General features: G+C 34.4%; 1 non-coding gene across 1 annotated transcript; it reads right to left on the bottom strand.

The window, feature by feature from the left end:
* Window positions 1–1,333: 1,333 nt before the first annotated feature.
* Trnat-ugu (transfer RNA threonine (anticodon UGU)) lies at window positions 1,334–1,408 on the bottom strand. The gene has a single exon. It is a non-coding gene; the product is annotated as a tRNA-Thr (tRNA).
* Window positions 1,409–5,976: the final 4,568 nt, after the last annotated feature.

Here is a 5,976-nt window from a genome sequence, read left to right as displayed (position 1 = left end):
CCAGGGAAAAGGTGGGCTGAGACCATGGCCAGAGTCCCCGAGTGACTGCTGAGACTCTCAGGGACAGGCTTGCTGAGTGACAGTGTCTGCTGGCTCACACAGCCTGGCTTGCCTGAGATCTTTTGCCCTGAAACCTAATGGAGACTACTCTGTTTGCTTCCCACCATGAGGAAACACCCTTCTATTTCTAGTTTGCTAAGAGTTTTCTTTTCCACATCTACTTGAACTCTCTTCTTTAGCCTGTAAATGTGCTGTACATGTGCTGGATTGAATTTTTAATGTAAAACCAGCCTTGCATTCCAGGAATCAAACCCACTTAGCTAAGCTGTATTATCCTTCCTATTCATTGCTAGATTCAATTTTCTAATATTTTATTAAAGATTTTTTACATATTTGTTTATGAAGATTGGTCTATAATTTTCTTGTAATTTCTTTGTCAGGTTTTGGTATGAGTTATGGTGATCCCATAAAGTAGATTAGAAAGAATTTCTTCCTCTTTCATTATATTAGTTTGTTTAATATTAGCATTATTTCTTCCTTAAATGTTTGATGGAATTTATCAATGAATGGTGAGCACGTGGACAATATAAAAAGGCTTATGAATATATGTTTGTTATGAAATATATTAGTGAGTGCATTCAGAGATTTGAATACTGGTTTAATAAGCCATATTTAAACAATAAGTGAACATGAGTCCTCTTATTGTACTTTTTAATGAGATGATTATCAAAATGAAGTTTGAAAAATAGCTAGACTAAGTAGAAATGTTCTGACAAACGTGAAACAATTGAAAATAAAGGAAATTGGAGGGGGCGGGTGGGAGGGTGGGGCGGGTTGATGAGTACCTGTTAAGAAACTAGAATTTTAAAAACAACAAAATTGAAGTTTTGTTGCCAAAATGAGATGAAATCATATCAACAAGGCAGCTGCGATTCAAAGTTCCCCACTCAAAAAAATGGATCACAGACTGTTGAAAGAGGCCCAGTTTTTCAAACCTCCTTTTTTATGACTATCTATCATTTTTATAATTAATCTTTATCAATATATGTATTTATATTCTCTGTGTGTATGTGTGGTTCAAGGTGTTCCAAACTGTTAAGAGTAAATATTGTAATGTATTTACAACTGTATTTTTGTTGCTTAAAGTGTTTACAATAACACATACTACTTTTATAATCAGAATAAAAGATATTCCCGTATTTTAAAAAAGAAAAAGAATTTATCAATGAAGGCCTCTGACTCAGAATCTTCTTTCTTGGAAGATTTTTTAATTAAGAATTCAATTTATAATTACTGGACTATTCAGATATATTACTTCTTTGTCTATTTTTTTTGGGGGGGTGCTGGGGATCGAACCCAGGGCCTTGTGCTTACAAGGCAAGCACTCTACCGACTGAGCTATCTCCCCAGCCCCTTCTTTGTCTATTTTGATAAACTGTTTTTTAAAGGAATTTGTTCATTGCATCTGTTTTTAAATTCATTGCCATTAATTTATTCATAATATTGCTTTATTATCCTTCTAATGTCTGTAGGATCTATTGTGATGGCCCTTCTTTTTTTTTTTTTTTTCCCTGAGGCTGAGTCTGAATCTTTTTTTTTTCTTTTTTTTTTTCTTTTTTTTTTTCTTGTAAACAAATGGGATACATGTTGTTTCTCTGTTTGTACATGGTGTAAAGGCATACCATTTGTGTAATCATAAATTTACATAGAGTAATGTTGTTTGATTCATTCTGTTATTTTTCCCCTTCCCCCCACCCCTCCCATCCCTCTTTTCCCTCTATACAGTCCTTCCTTCCTCCATGGCCCTTCTTTTTTAATTGACATTGTATATACGGTGTACAACATGATATTTTGAAATACGTATACACTATGAAATAGTTAAATCAAGTTAATTAACAGATCTATCACCTTACATACTTAATCATATATTGGTGATGATTTGTGATGTACTTAAAATCTACTTACTTAGCAATTTTCAAATACATAAAACATCATTATTAACCATCATCACCGTATTGTACAACATATCTTTTGAGTTTATCCTTCCTATCTAACTGAAATTTTATCTTTTCATTAACATCTCCTCAATCTTCCCTCCCCTACAGCCTCTGGTAATCAGCATTTTACATTCTATTTCTAAGAACTTCCATATATAAATAAGATCATGCGGTGTTTGACTTTCTGAGCATAGTTTATTTCCCTTAGCATAATGTCCTCCAAGTTCATCTATGATGTTGTAAATAACACACTTCCTTTTAATGACAGAATATTTCATTGTGTACATGTGCCACATTTTCTTTACATGCTTATCTGCTGATGAACACTTAGAGTGATTCCATTTTTCTAGCTTTTGTGAATAATGTTTCAATCAACACAGGCATGCAGATATGTCTTTGACATATCAATTTCATTTCCTCTGGATATATGTATATATATCATATAGTAGTTGTTCATATAATAGTTGTGTTTTTAACTTTTTGAGGAACTTCCACAAAGTTTTCCTTAACAGCTCTACTAATTTACATTCCTACCAATAGTACAGCAGCATTCCCCATTTTCCCTATATTCACCAACACTTGTTATCTGTCTGCTTAATAATAGTCATTCTGACAGGTATGAGGTAGATGTTATTGTGGTTGTAATTTTAATTTATCTGATCATTAGTGATGTTGAGAATTTTTTTCACATACCTCTTGGTCATTCATATGTCTTTTTTAAGGAATGTTATTTGAGTTCTTTGCCCATTTTTAATCAAGTTTTTTCTTTTCTTGTTATTGAGTCACTTGAATTTTTTATGTACTTGGTACTCTTCTTCTTGACATCAATAGCTTTTAGGGAATTTTTTTTCTTTTCATCAGTCATATTAAGGTTTTGTCAATTTTATGACTCTTTTCTGACAGTCAGCTTCTGACTTTGTTGATGACTCTGTTGGTCACCTACTTTCCATTTTATTGATTTCTACTCTTTAAAATTTCCTTTCTTCTACTTATTTTGGGTTTAGTTTCTCTTTTTCTCTAGTTTCTAAAAGTGGAATCATATCATTTATTAAAAATTATTCTTCTTTCTTAACATAAACTACACTATTGATTCCCATTAAAGACTTCTCTGCATATCACACAAATTTTAATTTACTGTGGTTTTATTTTTGTAAAATTGAAACTAAGAATTACCCTGTTTTTTTCTTTGACCCGTGAATTCTTTTTTCTTTTTTAACCATTACATTTTTTAATTCATTTTTATTGTAAACAAATGAGATACATCTTGTTTCTCTGTTTGTACATGAAGAGAGGCATACCGTTTTTGTAATCATACATTTACCTAGGGTAATAGTTTTTGATTCATTCTGTTATTTTTTTTCTTCCTCCCCACCCCTCCCACCCCTCTTATCCCTCTGTACAGTCCCTCCTTCCTCCATTCTTGCCCCCCTCCCACACCCCATTATGTGTCATCATCCGCTTATCACCAAGATCATTCGTCCTTTCGTTTTTTGAGATTGGCTTATCTCACTTAGCATGATATTCTCCAATTTCATCCATTTGCCTGCAAATGCCATAATTTTATTGTTTTTATGGCTGAGTAATATTCCATTGTATATATATATACCACATTTTCTTTATCCATTCTTCAACTGAAGGGCATCTAGGTTGGTTCCACAATCTGGCTATTGTGAATTGAGCAGCTATGAACATTGATGTGGCTGTATCTCTGTAGTATGCTGATTTTAAGTCCTTTGGGTATAGGCCAAGGAGTGGGAGAGCTCGGTCAAATGGTGGGTCCATTCCAAGTGTTCTAAGGAATCTCCATACTGCTTTCCAGAGTGGCTGCACTAATTTGCAACCCCACCAGCAATGTATGAGTGTACCTTTTCCCCACATCCTCTCCAACACCTATTGCTGCTTGTATTCTTGATAATCGCCATTCTAATTGGGGTGAGATGGAATCTTAGTGTAGTTTTGATTTGCATTTCTCTTATTACTAAAGATGTTGAACATTTTTCATATGTCTGTTGATTGCTTGTAGATACTCTTCTGTGAAGGATCTGTTCGTTTACTTAGCCCATTTGTTGATTGGGTTATTTGTATTCCTGGTGTAGAGTTTTTTGAGTTCTTTATATATTCTGGAAATTAGTGCTCTATCTGAAGTACGATTGGCAAAGATTTTCTCCCACTCTGATAGTTCGCATTGCTGATAGTTTCCTTTGCCGAGAGGAAGCTATTTAGTTTGAATCTATCACAGTTATTGATTCTTGCTTTTATTTCTTGTGCTTTGGGAGTCCTGTTAAGGAAGTCTGATCCTAAGCCAACATATTAAAGATTTGAACCTACTTTTTCTTCTATAAGATGCAGTGTCTCTGGTCTGATTTCAAGGTCCTTGATCCATTTTGAGTTGAGTTTTGTGCAGGGTGAGAGATAGGGGTTTAGTTTCATTCTGTTGCATATGGATTTCCAGTTTTCCCAGCATCATTTTTTGAAGTGGCTATCTTTTCACCATTGCATATTTTTGGCCCCTTTGTCTAGTATGAGAAAATTGTATTTATTTGGGTTTGTGTCCGTGTCCTCTGTTCTGTACCATTGATCTACATGTCTAGTTTGGTGCCGATACCACGCTGTTTTTGTTACTATTGCTTTGTAGTATAGTTGAAGTTCTGGTATTGTGATACCTCCTGCTTCACTCTTCCTGCTAAGGATTTCCTTAGCTATTCTGGGTTTCTTATTCTTCCAGATGAATTTCATGATTGCCTGCTCTATTTCTGTAAGGTACATCATTGGGATTTTAATTGGAATTGCATTGAATCTGTATAGCACTTTTGGTAGTATGGACATTTTGACAGTATTAATTCTGCCTATCCAAGAACATGGGAGATCTTTCCATCTTCTAAGGTTTTCTTTAGTTTCTTTCTTTAGTGTTCTGTAGTTCTCATTGTAGAGGTCTTTCACCTCTTTTGTTAGATTGATTCTCAAGTATTTTAGTTTTTTTGAGGCCTTTGTGAATGGGGTAGTTTTCCTAACTTCTCTTTCTGAAGATTCATCACTTATATATAAAAATGCATTATATTTATGAGCATTGATTTTATATCCTGCTACTTTACTGAATTCACTTATGAGTTCTAAAAGTTTTCTGGTGGAATTTCCTGGTTCCTCTAAATATATAATCATGTCATCAGCAAATAGGGATAGTTTGAGTTCTTCTTTTCCTATTCATATCCCTTCAATTTCCTTGGTCTGTCCAATTGTCCAGTTGTTTCAAGGACAATGTTGAATAGAAGTGGTGAAAGAGGGCATCCCTGCCTTGTTCCAGCTTTTAGGGGGAATGCTTTCAGCTTTTCACCATTTAGAATGATATTGGCCTTGGGTTTAGCATAGATGGCCTTTACAATGTTAAGGAATGTTCCCACTATCCCTATTTTTTCTAGTGTTTTGAGCATGAAGGGATGCTGTATTTTATCAAATGCTATTTCTGCATCTATCAAAATAATCATGTGATTTTTGACTTTAAGTCTGTTGATATGGTGAATTACATTTATTGATTTCCAAATGTTGAACCAACCTTGTATTCCTGGGATAAAACCCACTTGATCGTGGTGCACTATCTTTTTAATATATTTTTGTATGCGATTTGCTAAGAATTTGTTGAGAATTTTTGCATCAATGTTCATTAAAGATATTGGTCTGAAATTTTCTTTCCTTGATGTGTCTCTGTCTGGTTTAGGTATCAGGGTGATATTGGCTTCATAGAATGAGTTTGGGAGGGTTCCCCCCTCTTCTATTTCATGGAATACTTTGAGGAGTATTGGAATGAGCTCTTCTTTTTTTTTTTTTTTTTTTATTTATTTATTTTTTTTTTACGTTTACATAGGGTAATGATGTTTATTATATTTTTCCCCTCCCTCCCACCCCTCCCACCCCTCCCACCCCTCCCACCCCTCTTTTCCCTCTACACAGTCCTTCTTTCCTTCATTCTTACTGCTCTCCTTAG

Source organism: Sciurus carolinensis, chromosome 8 (assembly GCF_902686445.1).
Source record: "Sciurus carolinensis chromosome 8, mSciCar1.2, whole genome shotgun sequence".
In the NCBI taxonomy this organism is placed as follows: Eukaryota; Metazoa; Chordata; class Mammalia; order Rodentia; family Sciuridae; genus Sciurus; species Sciurus carolinensis.
This window is presented reverse-complemented; position numbering and strand designations above follow the sequence as displayed.